The 18,509-nt window shown below is 42.2% G+C and overlaps 1 pseudogene; it reads left to right on the top strand.

Moving 5' to 3' along the window:
• The first annotated feature begins 235 nt into the window (after positions 1 to 235).
• LOC117558148 overlaps positions 236 to 18,509 on the top strand; it is a 50,355-nt pseudogene continuing 32,081 nt past the window's right edge.

The following is an 18,509-nucleotide window of genomic DNA, read 5'->3' as shown; positions in this document are numbered from 1 at the left end:
TGCAGATCGGGCAGAGCTGCAGATCGGGTAGTGACAGGCTGGAAGAAGCTGCGCATGGCTTCCTTCCCTCCACAAAAAAGCAATGAGATTTCTCCATAGGATTTTAGAAAATAGCTCCAAATAAGATCTGTGGGAAACGTACCTGTTAGATAAATGCACGTTTTGTTCAGCAGGATAATATCCACATGTCTACCCTACTTTTATCATTTTCGAATCATAAATCTATCGATTAGATTTATGATAGACTTTTGAAACTACAAGAAGATAGGGAGGACTTTTACAAAAAAGTAATAGAGATTTTTGTCCAGAAGGACAGGCAAATGGACTTCATCTTCAAGTCAAGGTAAGACCACAATTTTATTGAAAATGGGATCTTACTAAGAGAGAACAATTCAATATTTAAATGATAAAATTAATTTTTTTTGGGTATCCTTCTGTTGAACTGTCTGTTAAAATTAATTGAAGCATCAGACAAAAAAAGCTTTTGAAAATAATATTAGATTTTGATTTAGGTCAAAATATAATATTTGTAAACTTGAAGAGTCAGTGCCAGTGCCTCGCCAGCCATGAACCTCTCTGCAGAAGCTTATATATAGACATCTAAGTTGTTTGTGCCCCACCACTTTTGCACATATAGAAACGCCACTGGTAAAGTTATACAAGCATTTGTACCAGTGCTTTTCACAAGTAGACTCTTGCAGGCCAGAGTATAGGAGTGATTCAACAACAACAAAAAGACATATGAGAAGTGATCAGGACGAACAGAAAGAGGAAAAGGAAAAGATAGATGAAGAGACCAGGAGGGTCAGAGCAGGAGGAAGAGGAGGAGATGAAGCAGGCCCGGTTCCAGAACAAAATGACTAAGGGTGCAACTGAGATTAGAGAGGGTGCAGTGGTAAAGTGCTATTTGTATAAGTGGGGAGTGGACCTAACACCCTCTAGGGCAGGGGTGCCCAACCTTTTTTGAACCGAGAGCTACTTTTAAAGTTGCCAGTCTGCCGAGATCTACCAGTCCAAATAGAGAGGCGTAGCCATTACTGACAGCCTACTACCAGGTAAATACACACTTCTACTTGTATAAAACTGAGTAGTGTTGCTACAAAAGTATAAATTAGGCTTACTAATAAGACAACTCAGATCTGAAGCTACACAGGAATCTGCTGCCAAAGTGCAATAAAAAAGACAAAATTAATAGAATCAAACCCTTTTTTTGTTGCATTTTAGTAGAGTATAAAAATAAATGCCTTTAAAATAGGATGCAAGCAACACTAGTTTCTTAACCTGAATTGATAATAGACTATAATCTTTATCTTTATTTTATACCATTTTGTACAATAATTATAATGAATAAGTTCAAACAAACTAAAACTTACAGCTGATTAATAACGGTATATCTAACTTGAGTTTTTATTATATCAAAAACCTGTTGAAATGCTACTGTTATTTGTACTGTCCCTAAAAGCGCATCGGCAGCCTCCAGGAATGCTTCTTTCACAACTCCGCCAACTTTGAAAGACTTCAGGGTTGCGTTCCGATAATCCAAAATTAGCTCCTAAATTCTAACCCTATCTCCTATTCCTTGACCTCTGAGTGAAACGTCACGGGGTTAAGGGATAGTGGATAGGAGAATTCAAAAGGACTTAGGAGAAGAGACCGCGGTACTTTAGAGAATCCGAATGCACTTTCACTATCCGACGTGTTTATGATGCGCCAGCGGACGTCATGAATATGCGTCTGCTGCTGTGGGGAAACTATGGAAACTACAGTTTTCTATACAGCGGACTACAACATGGATGTTTAAAAAGAACGAGGGACTACTGTAAACTCATCTAGAGACTCTGCACCGTGCTCTGATGCTGTTGCTTTATGCTTTATGAACGTGGACAACAGAGAAACATATTCTTCATGAACAAAGTTGGAATTGAAATAAAAAAGGAAAGTGAAACTTATGCTCGTCACCCTCTCCCTCCGGTCCACATTAATACAAATGATCCCAATACGTATGATTGTATGAACTATGAAAATATCTTAAAATCAATACAAAGGTATTTATTATAAACGTTAGTCCTTAACATCTATCACTGTGTACATCACCATTCAAACGTCTTTTAAAAGTTGAACAAACCCCACACAGCTCAGTAAAGACTGTGAGATGTTGACTTTATTTGATAATTTCAGTAAAAACTAACGTTCATATTTCTCTTTTTGATTATAATACTGATGAACGTTCAGAAAAAAGCACTTTGGCAACTTACCACATACGTTTTAAAAAGCTTAATACGCACCGTAACTTTCATGATATCATTTCTCGGTCATAATCGGTTGTTTCCGTGAACGGCCGACTGTTGTGATGGCAAATGCTGCGGCTGCATTGCATTGTGGGGCAGCATTTTCTCCTCTCCTTTCGGTTAGGGAGGTCCAGTGGTTCCTAAGCTAAAGGAGGTTATAAAGGAAGTTTGAAACCTCCTTTCCTTTCATTTGGAGAATTGGAACGGCACTTATCATGGCTGCCAGTGACGTACTTCCGGGTCATTTCACTCCGTTAGGAAGGTTCCTAAGCTAAATGGACTATCGGAATGCAACCCTGGTGAAAATGGACTGCTGTGCATTTAGCTGTCCTTTCAGGCCCCTCCCCTTTTGGGAGCGTAGGGCAGAATTAGGAGGGAATTCCGTCTCGTAGCGTTTGTGCACTGTTTTGAAATGCCGCTCCTAAATTACTCTTCTTCGCATTGCAGATGAGACAGATGGACTTTGAATTGGAATAGATACAAAAATAATCATCCTCCCACTCGGAGTGAAAATTATATATGTTGGGCTTTTTTGCTTCTGCCATAATTGCGGTCTTGTGTGTGTGTGCGGACTGTCACTCCTGTTGACACGGACAACGTCAGTGAAATAATGCCCACTGCCCACCAGCCACGCTCCGACACATGGGGTCACGCCGGCCAATCACAAAGCTTTGATGCGTTCAAGTGCATTATTCTGGCACAGGAAGATTATGGTATAGGCAGTACTCAAGTTGGAAAAAGAAATCAGGGGGGATGGTGGATTTTATCATATGGGGACATAATTTGTGCTGATAACCCGCAGAGGGTGGGAGACCAACCAGCATAAAGATAATTATTATACTCCTAAAACAACATGCATGTTATGGATGTTCAGATACTCCTTTCATTGCTCTTGACCAAGGCACCTCAGAATTAGAGTCGGTCCCCGGGCTGCCATGGCACCACTAACATTTAGGGTCAAATGTTGAGGACAATTAGTGCAAAATCTTTTTTTCACTTTAATTTAAAGGGGGGGAGGGGATACAACAATGTGGTTATAATGGAAGTATATGGTACAAATCTTGTAGGTTAACAGTCCCTCCTTTATTATTCAGATGGATCAGCTGATTGTATTAATAATAAAGTCAAAATAGTTTTTAGAATATTGAATTATAGTGTATTTTTTCAAAAAAGCAGTTACTGGTATACGATCAAAACTGGTATCTAAAGGGTTACATTTGTATCGTAATTAATTAAATCATTATGTAAATTCTTCATGAAAAATTTGAGGAAAACATTTGAAAAATATTGATCCGTCATCATTTTATTGCCGTTCAAATACAAATATTTTACGTTAACATTCCCAATGTTACTTTTCTTAACAGGGCATTAAGTGCAAATTGAAATTGTTTACAAAATATGAAAATATATTAAAAGATTATACAGATAATACAAAATAGGACCAATGCTGTCAATGGCTGCCTACTCCACTCTCCCCCATCTCATAGAAGTTTCCAAAGATTTTCATAATCATGTTTTTTGGTCTCAATTTTTCTGGCTCTTGCTTTCGGATTGTTAGCTAAGCAATGGCTTTGAAGCCAAGTCTTGACATATACCTCTGGTCTGAACTTGTTCAGTGGAGGGCCAACACACTTGATGAAAAGCAAGGCTGACATGCTTTTTACCTCTAGGGAGCTTCTAGTTGTGGTTAAAATGTTCATCTGACTAAACCCACGTTCACACTCAGCTGTGGAGATGACCATGGTCACTGCTTGAAGGAGGGGTTTCAGCTCTTCTGGTGCTGGTGGTATCATTTCATCAACAGTTTTGAGTCTGACCAGCTAGCTAACACGAGAGAAAAACGTAGCTAAACTCCAAACTAAGTTGTTATTGCTGCTTATCAGTGGCGGCGCTAGGGGGTGGCTACTTGGGCTCAAGCCCCGGATGTTTTCTGAAAAGCCCCGAATGGTCACAAAAATAATTTTTTTAACGTCTCGGGAGTAATGTGCAGTACCGGAGTCCACCAGAGAGGCATCCGCTGCGGGACATTAGCCTGCGTACTGCGTAGCCTGCCCTGAAGTAGAAGTGATCCTTCCTAGTGCCTGACGAGTTTTAAGCTACAGTAATAGCCTATACAGTTATGGATATTAGAAAGTTATTGTCATTGAAGCAGGCGCCACAAGCTGCAGCAGCAACTGACAACAATGTCATCACCAGCAGTGAAGAAATGGACAATGTTTCAGGTTTGTGAATCTAATGGTGATATCTGCACTCTGGCTGACTGAGTAAGAAGTGAAAAAGAGTGATGTGACATTAATGTTATAGCTAGTAAACATGGAGTAACCACACTAAGTATACCCTTATGTTAGTATGTATACAGAACATGACTAACAATTATCCTAAGATGTAATGTTAACCCTTCATACCTCAGTCTACTTTTAAGACACTAAAATAACGTATTCCATTTTTTATTTTGTTTTCGCGCGTGGAATTATACCGGCTCTCGTTTCAGTACACATAACAACGGAACTGACAGGCAACCCTCTGAATCAGACTCCGATTGGCTGTGACTGCATCCACTCAGAGTGTCCGATTCAGAAACGTGGCTCTTACACATTTTTTACGTCACAAACAAAGATGGTGGATGAGAATAGATCTATAAAACGATAAGCAATGCGCCAGAATCAAGGTGAGACTATCCGCATTCTTTAAAACTCTACGCACATTCATTTCACCTTAATAAGTAAACGACTATTTGAGTGAGTTAAGGCATTAGTTTGCTTTATTAAAGGGTGTTAATGAGTGTTCTCCAGTGCCTTTTGTCCGCTTTAAGGTGTTATTAAGGTAGGGTTAATGTTGCTCTCAAGGTGCACCAGAGAATGATGCTTTCAACTTCAATATTTAAAAGAAAATCTTCCCGGGGAGCATGCCCCCGGACCCCCCAAGAGGAGGCGACGACCCCCCTAAAGGATGTTCGGTCCACCCCCAGGCAGGGGTAGCACTGTACCCCTGCACCCCCCCCCCCCCCCCCCCCCCCCCCCCCCAACAACTCCTGGGCTAAGCCCCGGATCTCCTACAATCCTAAATCCGCCACTGCTGCTTATGTCCATAGATTCCACCTTTGGTGACTAAAGTAGTGAGTAATGCCTAAGATTACTGATTCTTGACTTACCTGAAATGTTATTTTTAGTATTTTTAAATATGAAGTCCCTCAGATCGCGTTGTCCTCCTGGTTGCTTGGCCATTGTGATGACGTTACCTGCGCTTCTGGCATCGATCAAACAGGCGCATCACGGCGCTCTGGCGCCCTCTAGGGTACTCGCATAGTATAGCGTCAGTGACTTGGTAAAAATGTCATTGCGTGTGTGCGTGCTCCCTCGCCCACAGTATTTTACTCAAAATGCGCAAAATTAATGTTGAAATAGCAGTAATACCAGTGCCATGTTCATTGATAAAATTACATAAGGGATGGAAAGGGGGGATGGCAGTTTTAGAAGGGGGATGATTTTGACCGTTTTTATTTCAGGGGGGATGCCATCCCCCCTCATCCCCCCTCAACTCGAGTACTGGTTATAGGACGTTAACGATAAAACAGAATATTGTTGTTCTATTTTTAGACACATATCGCGATCGACTGGGAATCTGAGATTCCCAGATCGACTGGTTGGGCACGATTCCCAGATCGACTGGTTGGGCACCCCTGCTCTAAGGGGTCCTCACCTCCTCTAGGGGGGTCCGGGGGCATGCTACCCCGGGAAGATTTTTAAATATTGAAGTTAAAAGCATCAATCTGGTGCACTTCGAGAGCAAAATGAAGAGATCTATGGATACCTCTCAACACCCATATGAAACAGAACTGTAAGCAGATTTACTATTTCTTTATGGATATTTTACAAATCACTCCCCTTTCAAGACCGAAATGTCTCCATGCATAGCAGAAGATGGCATTTTTTGAGGAATATTCCAGCCAATCTCTGTTGTGAAACCATGAGCTGCAAAATGAGCACCTTACCCCACTGAACAGGCGAGTTGGGTACTTTTTTTAATATACCTGGGCAGGCTCTGTTTTGCCGAGGTCCTCTGGCACTTGCGGGCTGCCGAGGGGTGGCGGTGTTTGGGGCAACGAAGACGGCTGCGGCTGCTCCGCCTCCGCGGGCAGAGCCGGCGAGTAGGGCGGGAGGACGTTAGTGTCCACGACAGTGGCCGCGGGTAACGTAATCTCCCCTTGATCTGAACTGTTATTACCTGCAGTAGATGCAGTGTTACTGCTGGCGATAAGGGCTGGTTGTTTTAACCATTTTCTGATGTCCATCACTGACTGCTGTGTAAGCACTTTGCAAATGACGAACGCGCAGGGGCACAGGTCACGCGCACCTGACATAATAATGTTACTTACCGTTTAAATTGACCAAATAAATGCAGCAGACAATGTTATTTAACCACAATTACAATTTATTTTTATTTCAACTATATTCTTCTTATTATTACTACTATTGTCATTATTGTTATTATATATGTAATATTTTTCACTTTTAATAATAAAAAAAAAAATTCACTTTACATTTTTTTTTCACTTTTAATTTTTCAAATGAGGGTGCATAACAACTCAACTGAGGGTGCAATGCACCCTTATGCACCCCCGTAGAACCGGGCCTGAGATGAAGAGACCAGGAGGGTCAGAGCAGGAGGAAGAGGAGGAGATTAAGACATTAGTGAAGAAGAATAAATATATGTGAGGAATAAAGATGAAGTATCAGAAAGAGGGCCAGAGGCAGGGATCAGGAGGCAGATGAAACTCCAGCTGTACCACATGGTATGTTCTTATTCTCCTTACATATTCCATTACAGCAGCACAATCTACATTCATTTATACAGTATTCAGAATTCTGAGTATTCTCTGAATCAGGTGCCTTTTGGGTCTTTATATCTTTGAAAAATGAAACCAAAATGTTTGGTCATAACATCTGGTAGTGGACTACTATACATGTTCCCACCTCAGGCACAAAATATAAATAATTACTAGGAATTTCCTTGAAAAAATGTAACAGGGTTGAAGTTTTTGACAAAAAGTAGGCATGATACCTTGTTTAGCTAAGATATGGCACCACATGGAAATCAAGGACATTACAAAATTGTAATATTTTGCAAAACTATTGTTTATTTTTGTAATAAACAATTATTTACTATTATTAATTCATACAACATAGTTGAAATGTTGAGCTTGTCAATCTTAATCTGAAAATACAAAAACTGAAATATAGGTAAGAGAAGAAACTGACACTTTTGTGATGTAATTCCCTCAATGCAGATCACACACGGACTGATCCATTATTTTAATAGGAGGGTAAATGGTATGGCGTGACGGGGTTGAAACAAACTGAGGGACAATATTGCAATTTCATAGATAATTCAAGTATTTTTTCAGAATTGATTTTTGATCAGTTAAAGTTGACAAGCATATGATTATATTAGCAGCAACATTTTGGGATAATTGGTCATTTTGATTTGTTTAATATTAAATTAATATGTAATAATGCTTAGTGAGGACATGCAAACATGTCTGTCTAAGACAACCAATTTTTTTTAAAACAAAATATATATTTAATTTTACATTGTAATGCAAAACAACCTGTTCCATTAATTCATTGCTTGAAAATACATTTTGTAGTTTCCTTTCATTTAAAATGGTTGAGGTAAGCTTGGGGGACTCAAAGGGCACCCGATTGTTTGTCTGAACACCTTGTTTCTCTTGTGCATTAAGAACACTTGTGTTAGGGCATGAATTAACAATAAATAGGTTATATACAGTATAAAATACCACGTACTGTCCGCCCTCCTATGACACCCTGGCATGACCTCTTGCCTCCCCTTTGCCCCCCATGTAAAATGTTCTAGAACCGCCACTGTGTATAATAGTAACGTTATTGAAGATGATGCCATATTTATTGAAGATTTTACACTATAAATATTCACCAAAATTATTCAAAAGCACATTCTTCCAAACTCTCTGCTGTAGTATGAGCAACATGAGACTATTGATGTGTGTAGTGAGTTTGGTAGAAATATACTGTATAATAGTGAAGTGATTGAATATTATTGTATTCTCTTTCTTCGGAGTTGCACTTTGCAGACGGTCCCTGAGCACTCATTTCTTCTCCGGCTGCAGATAGAGACCAATGTAATGTCTCCAGTTTGGAGGACAGCACGTATTGGCTTTTTTTGATCAAAATGTGATTGTAGTTCGTTGTCAACCTTACCACGGTACTTAGGAGATGTCATTTGTGTCCGAACAACGTTTTGTTCATGAGTTATTGATCCGTGAAATCTGAATCTGCCAATATCGTTCCAACTTTACTCGACTTGTTATCACTCAGTCATCCGTTTCTATAGACTATCTGGATTTAGTTATTGTGTAATAATTATTGTGTTCCCACAAATTACTAATGCGTGGGAACATAATAACTAATTTGTGGCCACGCATTATTAACTCGTGGCCACGCATTATTAACTCGTGGCCACGCATTATTAACTCGTGGCCACACATTATTAACTCGTGGCCACGCATTATTAACTCGTGGCCACACATTATTAACTCCTGGCCACGCATTATTAACTCGTGGCCACGCATTATTAACTCGTGGCCACACATTATTAACTCCTGGCCACGCATTATTAACTCGTGGCCACGCATTATTAACTCGTGGCCACGTATTATTAATTATTTAATATTTTTCTCACCAATGTCACCAGGGGGGCTCCATAGGTTTTACCATATAAGGTAACATAATAAATTGCCAATACACCATGACAGTAAACCTTTTACCTATCAACAGCCGCAGTTCCTGGTGTATGCACGCAGTGAGCAGCCTGTTGCTGAGGGCCCGAGAGGAATAAAGGTAAGATACATTATTGTAAACGAACAGGAAGCTTTATCTTAATCATTCTCGTGGTACAATGTTGACTCCAATGTAAGGTTTTACGTTTCCTGGGTTTAACTCGTTGTAGCCTTTAATTGCAGAAAGAACTTTGTTCTTTGAGGCAGGCGACACATTCTTTTTTTATATGAATTGTTTGTGTAGAATTTTGAAGCTGGTTAAATAATAGGCGATTCAGGCTCAGAATTGGAAAGGCTTATACTTGGCAAACTATCTTACTTGTTTTAAACACCATCGAGGACTTTATTATGTTATTAACATCAATTTGATGAACCTACTGGCCAACAAACAGCACAGGAATCAGGGGACGAATGGATGATGCATTTTGATGGAAAACTGTAATATATTATTGTGGCACACTAATAGAAAATAATGAAGTTGCCCCACAGTTGGATTTATTTTTCATTATTGGCGCTCACTTGTGTAAATTGGCGTGAACTCTTAAACTAAATTAAGCTGAAGTATGGCTCCATCTTCACAATCATTATAGGTGTCATTCTCTTTCACAATAGAAAGACCAGTAGTAAGCCATGACTGCGTGTTACAGTTTTTCTCGATTGCTAACACACATTTCTTTTTGAATTGCTCAGTTTCTCAAAACACTAAACACAATTCACAAAACCACAAACCCAAAGTGCAAAACACCTCATTTCTCCTACTCAATGAAGAACTGCACTCAAAACTACATAAACACTTTCCAAATGCAAACTTTAGCACCAAATATAACACACTTCATTCATAATACTAGATGGTTTGACCACCCAGCTACACACTGCTGAGCATACGCTAAAGCACTTCATCTGTTATGGGCTATGCTCTGTACATAGAGGTTTCTGCAGAGAAAGATTGCTTGAGTTTACAGAAATACAGTAAATGAAGAAATACAAATGAGTTTTTTGTTCAAAACTAACATTGTGCAACATGCATCTCAGCACATAGTTACTATGCTTCGGATCTCTCTAAGTGTGATGCATTGTTTACCAAAACCCAGTTTGTAACTGCTGCTTCCTGTGCCTCATTGAAAACCCTTAGCCTTCCACCTCTTTGTTTCTCAGTCCTTCAGATAAACAAAAAAGACATAGTGGTCGGTCAGTGTCTGTGTTACATAACAGTGAGTTTACCACAGTACATTGTGCAGGATTTTTGTACAGTTATAGTATGCAACATTCTAACAATTCAATTACAGTAATGAAGTAAATACGTTTCACACAACAGATATGCACTGAGACATCATGAATTATGCAGAGCTACAAACTGGTAACTAACCTGTTTTCAAGTCTAAGTGTCCGGATTACAGCGGCAACAGTAAATAGGCTTAGATTAAACATGTGGGTTATAAAATGGCTTAACATTTCTTCCAAATGTATTTATTCTGTTGATAATACAATATTTATTTTATTTTGTGATGTGTAAATCTGGTTTGCTTTGTTTCAGATGTAACAACATGCAGCTCTCTGCAGCTACCTTTGCAAACATTACAGGTTTAATTTATACAAATGTTTGCTTCCTGACAGGTATTTCATAAAGCATTTATTGTTCCTGCACTACAAAGATGAAGAAGAAAACAGTACGTTTGGCCCTGGCCGTGCTGCTGTTAGTGTCAGTCGCCACATTCTATGGTATGGGGAAAAGGAAGATACCGGCTGAGCATGTATACCAGAAGGCAGCGGTGGCAGCAGACGCTGGGCCGTGTTCAGAGGTCGGCAGGTGAGAGCGCACACACTCGAACATCCTGAAGGGCAGACATGTTGCTCTTCTGTAATCTGACTCACACATGCATAAACACAGGCATGAAAACTGCTTGCACATCACCTTGCAAATCCATGTGAACATGTTTTATTCTTTTCCAACAAAGGGTCTTAATGCTATTTGGGGTTTTCCCTTTGTCATGTGTTTTTGTGCATGTAAATGGTCTGCAAAGGCAAAAATCCCAGAGTTCCCTCCAGAGGGAGTTTCTCTCCCACAAACTCCCCCCTTGCCTTAAATGCCTCCATTGGACTCCTTTGTTTACTTCAGTAACATCATGACATCACTATTTAACACACGCACTTCTATTGGCTAGCGTTTATTTCAGACAGAAGGTGAAATGTGGTGCTGCAGCACATGCAGTATGAGAAAAATAAAGCACTTTTTGAACATTAAAGCATGTAAACATGTCGCAGTAGAGGCACAACATACAAATGTCTGCCTGAAAAGGAGCATAGATATGTCCTCTTTAAAGTCTTTACTGTCCTCTTTAAAGTCTTTACTGTCCTCTTTAAGGTCTTTAGTGCAAAAACTAATCCTCCACCCCTTCCCTTCTTGTGTTTTAATTAATTTTACCGCAGAGACATACTGATGAAAGGGGGCTCTGCAGTAGATGCCTCTATAGCTGCTTTACTGTGTGTTGGACTTATGAACGCTCACAGTATGGGCATCGGAGGAGGACTCTTCCTAATCATCTACAACGCCACAACTGGTACAACTTTACTAAAACATACCTCACCACCACTAAAGCTTCTTCTGTTTCCTTAATCACTGAAGCTGCAAACTCATACCATTTGCTCATCATCTTAATCCTAAATGTAATTCCTGATTTGTGACGTACAGGACTGGTTGAGACGATTGACGCCAGGGAGACGGCTCCACGCAATGCAACGCAGGACATGTTTGGGAACAGTATAGATTTATCCCAGGAGGGTAATGTTTAACCGGTGCTATCAGACGTAGAAAAGAGCTGGCAGAAGTTTCAGTTAATATGAATATAAATGAATTTCTTAAAAGAAGAAAAAATCAGTTGCAAACTAATGTAAAATAGTTAGGGGAAGAATCACATTTGTATGACCTTAAAGCCCCTGTCACACTGTCCCGAAATGTACACCCGATGGACACACGAATATGGAATTGTGAATTTCGCACGAAGATGGCCCCGAACCACACACGAAGGCAACATTTACATTACATTTAAGACATACAACTGCAATGAAAGTACCAAAAACAATTATGTTACAGTACTATGATACTGTACTGATATCTTCAGACTTTGTTCTTTACTTTATCCGTCGTTATATGTAGAAAATATTACGTTTTCTCCGTAATGTTGTTTCAATAACAACAACAACTTCCTGTCAACTGTCCTTCAAAATAATATATTATATCCTTTTTAGTTTCACAGAACACAAATTGGGTTATTTACATAATATGTTTACATGATTTTGTTGTGCAATAAAACAACCCGATGGACACACGATAAAGGAAATGTTCAAATTCGGCTTTGATCGTAGCAACATCGGGCCATTCGTGAGGGCATCTTAAGCCATCGTATGACCGCTGGTGGAGTTTCTCAGGCTCTGGCAGCAACTTCGTGAGCGGTGGAAAAATCTTTGGCATGCCAAAAAATTGCCGAAGGACCTTGCGAAGGTTCATTTTCGTGTTGAATTCGTGTGTCAATTTTGCCCTTCGTAAGGCCATCGTGAGGGCATCTTGTTATCATCGGTGCCATCGGGCATTCGCCCCGATCAGAGTGAGGGCGAATGCACCGATGATAACACGAAGATGACACGATTTGACAAGATGCCCTCACGAGTGCCTTACGAAGTTGCCGCTCACGAAGTTGCTGCCGGAGCCTGAGAAACTCCACCGGCGGTCATACGATGGCTTAGATGCCCTCACGAATGGCCCGATGTTGCTACAATCACAGCCGAATTTGAACATTTCCTTTATCGTGTGTCCATCGGGTGTCAATTTCTGGACATTGTGACAGGGGCTATAAGGGTTTAGCCCATTCTATACTAATTTACCAGCACTTGCAATGGTTTGACATTTTCCTTGTTCTGAGCAGTTTGTAACTACAGTATAGTGTTTATTGCACTTATTGTAAGTTGCTTTGGATAAAAGTGTCAGCTAAATGTAATGTGTGTAATATTTGAGAGCTCTAAGCCCAGGAAAAACAACAACAGTTTGGGTCTCCCAGGTCAAATCCCACAGTAGTATTTGTACCAGTGCCCTAGTCCAAGTCCAAATAATTTATGAGGCAATAATCTAAATCTTAATTTCCATGGTCGGTAGGAGGGTTGTCTGTTGCTGTACCTGGAGAGATTCGAGGTTATGAAATGGCGCACAAACGACACGGCATACTGCCTTGGAGGGACTTGTTCCAGCCGAGCATTGCTCTTGCAGTAAATGGTTTTCCTTTGGGCAGGGCACTAGCCTCTGCTCTGTCCAGCAAAAGGGAAACCATCAGAATTGACACAGCTCTTTGGTGAGAGGCAACCGAAGAAGCCTTGTATCATTTTATGATAACCTCAATTTAAAGCATGCCATATTAAAATCTGCATCTTTATTGTTCTCCTTTTCAGTGAAGTGTTTTGTGGGGGAAATGGTGACATCCTGAAAGAGAATGACACCATCAAATTTACCAAGCTTGGAGAAACGTACAGGAAAATAGCAGAGGAGGGTCCTAATGCTTTCTACCATGGACCACTGGCCCAGAGCCTTGTGGATGATATTCAGGCAGCAGGTAGTATTCTTATTTTTTATTTATTTTGGGATATTGTTGAAACACGATGAGCATAGAATATATAAATATAATGAATCTATTGGTTTAGACATGCTGATGTCATTGTTAGAATAAAATGCATGATAGCAGTAGCAAGTTTCCACTTTTGTCCTACATAGTAAAACAGTTTAAATCGTTTTTTTTATTTATTTTTACAATCAAAAAAGTTATTTCTGCAGATTATATCATTCCTCCCTACCCACAGAGCAAAGTAATCTCACACACAAGGACATGATGGTTATCATCCTTACTTGCCAAGTTTCTTATCACTGAAATTAATTTGCTTAAAAGGCTTCAGGAGATATAATAAAATATGCTAACATGCACCTCTCTTGGCACAGCTCATTTCCATTTAAGGATGATTTGTTTTTCCAGCCGTGTCTTAGTGTGCATTCACAGTGTGTGTCAATCCGTGTTTAGGCGGCATCATCACAATGGAGGATCTGAAAGATTATGCGCCGGTCTTGGACGAGAACCCTTTAAGAGTGGATCTGGGGGAGTACAACATGGCTGTTCCCAATGTCCCCGCTAGCGGCCCTGTGCTCTCACTGATATTAAACATCTTGAAAGGTAAGCCTTGAGTGGGAGTGCCTTAATGTGCAACACGTTCTCACTCCCAACCCGTCACATGTTGAAGGTCGGTCAAGGCCCCTCCCCGTCACTGTATTACGCACAGGGTACCCCTTGAGAGTCAGTTTTCAATGGGCAGGGCGTCCCATAGACCTTCATAGACCTCCCATAGCGTTGATAATAGACGACATGAGAACGCTCCCCGACGGTCGGTTGTTATTGTCAATATCAGTGGCGTCGCCTCGCCTGGGCATCCGGGGGAAGTCTCCTTGCAGTATCAATACTAATTCGGCTGACTTTTATATTTGATCCAATCGGTATATTGGTATAGTTACACCAGTGGCGTGTGGGCCTAAGATATTCTAAAAAATAATATTTGAAAACATTAAAAAAAATATATATATTTTTTTAAATATATTTTTGTAGTTACATTTTTCATTAGTTTTACCAAAATAACTTGATTTAATTGTATTTAAAATAACATTTCCAAATAAATAAATCCTTCGAATCTGCCTGTTCAGTTTCTGTTGGAATGTGAAGGGTTAAATGCCGTCTCTGTGAGTTACTGTGAAGGCGGGAGAGCTTGGTCCCTCTCTACATTCACAGAGGGCCAGCTATAGTAACTCAACGAGAGAGTAATGTCAAATGACAGTACAATTGACCAATCATATCTTCCCTCTAAATGGGCGGGCTTTATTTTGGCGGACTTTATGACAAGTTCCGCCCGCTGTGAAGTCTATGGTTGCGTTCGGATAGTTTAAAAATCAGCTCCTAAATTCTAACCCTATCTCCTATTCCTTGACCTCTGATTGAAACGTCACGGGGTTAAGGGATAGTGGATAGAATAATTCAAAAGGACTTAGGAGAAGAGACTGCGGTACTTTAGAGCAGTGCTTCTCAAACTTTTTTCAGTAATGTAATGTAATTTTTTAGATGCTTCTTATGAGACTTGTGTTTTGTTTTGGTAAAAATTGTTTATATCGTCAGTTAGCTGAGATTATTTCCGTTAATCTGGTATAACACATTAATAGGTTCTTAAATATTAAGATCCCCAGAGACACAGTGTCGTGAAAAAAAAAGTAAAGTACCCGCCGTGACCTTGGGGCTTAACAGGTTAAAAAAACCGCAATATATATCGCAGGGGAACAAAAAAACCGCAATGTCAGTTTTTTTTTCAATATCGTGCAGCCCTAAAAGGCGCTGTATCTGCGTTCTCTGGTCGTCAGCTGGCGGCTGAAAAAGGCGAGCGGCTGCCAAGCGCCCTCCACCCACTGCTCGTGCACCGCGCCGACCGCGTAGTCCGACGCGTCCGTTGTGATGGAGATGGGAGCCGCAGACGATGGGTGTGCTAGCAAAGCCGCCTGAACATGGTTCTGACCTCAGCAAAAGCGGCGTCCGCCTCTGCTGTCCAGTCGATCGCCTGGACAGGGGTCTTGCCTTTCAACGCTTCATAAAGCGGCCGCATGATGTGTGCGGCCCGGGCGATGAAACGGTGGTAGAAGGTCACCATCTCCAGAAACTCACAGCGCGACCGGGCTGTGAGCGGGCGAGGAAAAGCCGCAACAGCCTCCACCTTCGCTGACAGAGGTGCCGCACCGCCCTTGGTGACGTGGTGCCCCAGGAAATCAATGTCAGACACCCCGAATTGGCACTTTGCGTGGGTTGATGATTAATCCGTGTTCGTTGAGCTGCATAAAAAGGGCTCGGAGGTGGGACAGGTGCTCCTGCACTGAAGCTGGAACGTCTGAGCGGCATTCTTGAGTCCAAAAGGCATCCGCACCGGCCAGATGCGCCGAAAAGTCCTGAATGTGCGGCACCGGATAGCGGTCAGCAGGCTTGGAATTTCGTCATTTTAGGGGCAAGGCCATTTGGCCTTCCCGTTCACATTTTTTTCAAGGGCACAAAGGCCACATGACAGGGCACAAAGGCCGTTTGGTTAAATTACGCTGGTCAATCAACATGACTGAAAAGTGTAGCACTAACGTCAACACCAGTCGTTTTACAAATGGCTGAATAGCAATAGTGTTTCCTAAACGTATACGTTAAGTTCAGCCATAAACCACATAAGTCAGTCATGTATTATATCAAAACCGCTTAGCAAGAAAAATACTAGATTCAAAGGTGACAGCTATCTGCTAGCTTGTAGAAGCAACACTAGATGTAGACCCCTTGAAGGGAAGACGTTAGCGCTATCCAAACTAGCTAGCTATCGCTAGTTTTCATGACAAAATGTAACGAGTCGACTTTAAATAGGCTAATACAATGGTAATTACCTATCAATAGTACTTTCTATAAACACGTAAATGTTAAGTCCTTTCAAATACTACCACATACTTCAGTTAAATCATATCAAAACAGCTTGGTCCGCTTGCTTACCTGTGCTTGTCTTGCTCCCCCGGCTGAGGAGCAGGCTGTCGGGCCCCTACAGGCATTTCTGACGGAACAATCACAGCAGAGCAATCGCTCTGATCCACAGGCACGGGACTATCCTACTGCGCGCACTAATATGACTTTACTAGCATTGTTTACACGGCATGTCTGACGGAACAATCACAGCAGAGCAATCGCTCTGATCCACAGGCACGGGACTATCCTACTGCGCGCACTAGTATGACTTTACTAGCGTTGTTTACACTGGAACTTTTGACAGGGGCACCAAGGCCACTTTGGCCGTGAATTGTATTTTTTTTCACAGGGCATCACGGCCAAAGTGCGGGGCAACGACGGCCATGGCCGTCGTGGCCGTCGTGAAATTCCCACCCTGGCGGTCAGGCGTAGTGGCGTCGTTGAGTCGGCGGTAATCCCCGCACGGGCGGAACCCGCCGTTCGGTTTGGGGACGACGTGCAGGGGGGAAGCCCAAGGACTGTCGGAGCGGCGGGCAATGCCCAGGCACTCCATGGTTGCGAACTCCGCCCTTGCTACAGCCAGCTTAGAAGGGTTCAACCGCCGGGCCCTGGCGTAGACAGGAGGCCCCTCGGTAGTGACGTGGTGCTCCACGCCATGCTTAGTGGTAAGCGCAGAGAAGGTGGGCAGCGACAGGTCTGGAAACTCGGCCAACAGTCTGAGAAACGTGTCTGCCCCCGACAGCGAGCCCGACAGCGAGCACGACAGCGAGCCCGACAGCGAGCCCTTACGCTGCGCTGCCAAGTGTGCACACGAGGGAAGAAAACGTTAAGGCATCAAAAAAACGCCTATTCTTAACGTCCACTAAGAGTCCATGTGTCACGATCTGTCTTTATGGTGTTTTGTCTTGTCTTGTTTCATGTTTTATTTTGAAAGGTCTTCACCTCCTGTCTTGCCTGTTTCTGTCTGCGTTGTGTCTTGTTTGGATTTGTCTGTGGTTCCCTGTCGTTAGTTTCCCTGGTGTGTCTGATTACCCGATTGTGTTCACCTGTGGCCCCTGTGTTTTCTCCTCCCTCCTCACCTGTGTCTTGTTTGTGTGATTAGTCTTGTGTGTATTTAAGTTCTGGTTTTTCTGTCTGTCTTTGTCGGTTCGTCTTTTGTCATGACTAGTTCGTCGATGAGTGTTCTGTTCTGTCTTTGTTGTTCACCTAGCCTTGAAATAAAGGAATTTGCACTTTAATCTGCATTTGGGTCCTACCTGCTTCACACACCGTGACAGTACGAACCGACCACATTATGGACCCAGCAGACTCAGCCCTTTTGATGCGACAGGCGGAAAGTCTTGGATACTCTCTGGAGTACATTTTTTATACATGGAAAGGCGCCTCATCTAGACGGGGTAGAGAGGCTGCGTTGAAGGAGGCACGTCAGGAGGTTGCTCGCAAGCCCTGGCTCTGGAGCTTGTTGCCCGAGTGGCTTAGGGTTTTCTCACGTAGCCCTGAGTACCAGGCTTCATGTTCTGACCCTTTCCTGGGGTCTGGTCTGGCGTTTGGAGGTCCACGAAGCCTCCAAAAGACTCCTAAAGGACGAAAGGCCAGGGTTCCAGCGCCAGTTCCGGCTCCAGTGCCGGACCCAGCAACCATGGTTCCGTGCTCCAGTACCATCCTACATAGCCATGGTACCGTGCTCCAGTACCACCCCACACAGCCATGGATCCGTGTTCCGGTTCCTTGCCCAGCAGCCATGGTTCCGGCTCCAGTGCCGGCCCCAGCAGCCATGTTTCCGGCTCCAAAACCGGCCCACACAGCCATGATCCAGGCTTCAGCTCTGGACCTTACAGCCATGTTTCCGGCTCC

Source organism: Gymnodraco acuticeps, unplaced genomic scaffold, assembly GCF_902827175.1.
Source record: "Gymnodraco acuticeps unplaced genomic scaffold, fGymAcu1.1, whole genome shotgun sequence".
Lineage (NCBI taxonomy): Eukaryota > Metazoa > Chordata > Actinopteri > Perciformes > Bathydraconidae > Gymnodraco > Gymnodraco acuticeps.
The sequence above is the reverse complement of the archived record's forward strand: the minus strand, read 5'-3'. Positions and strand labels throughout refer to the sequence as shown.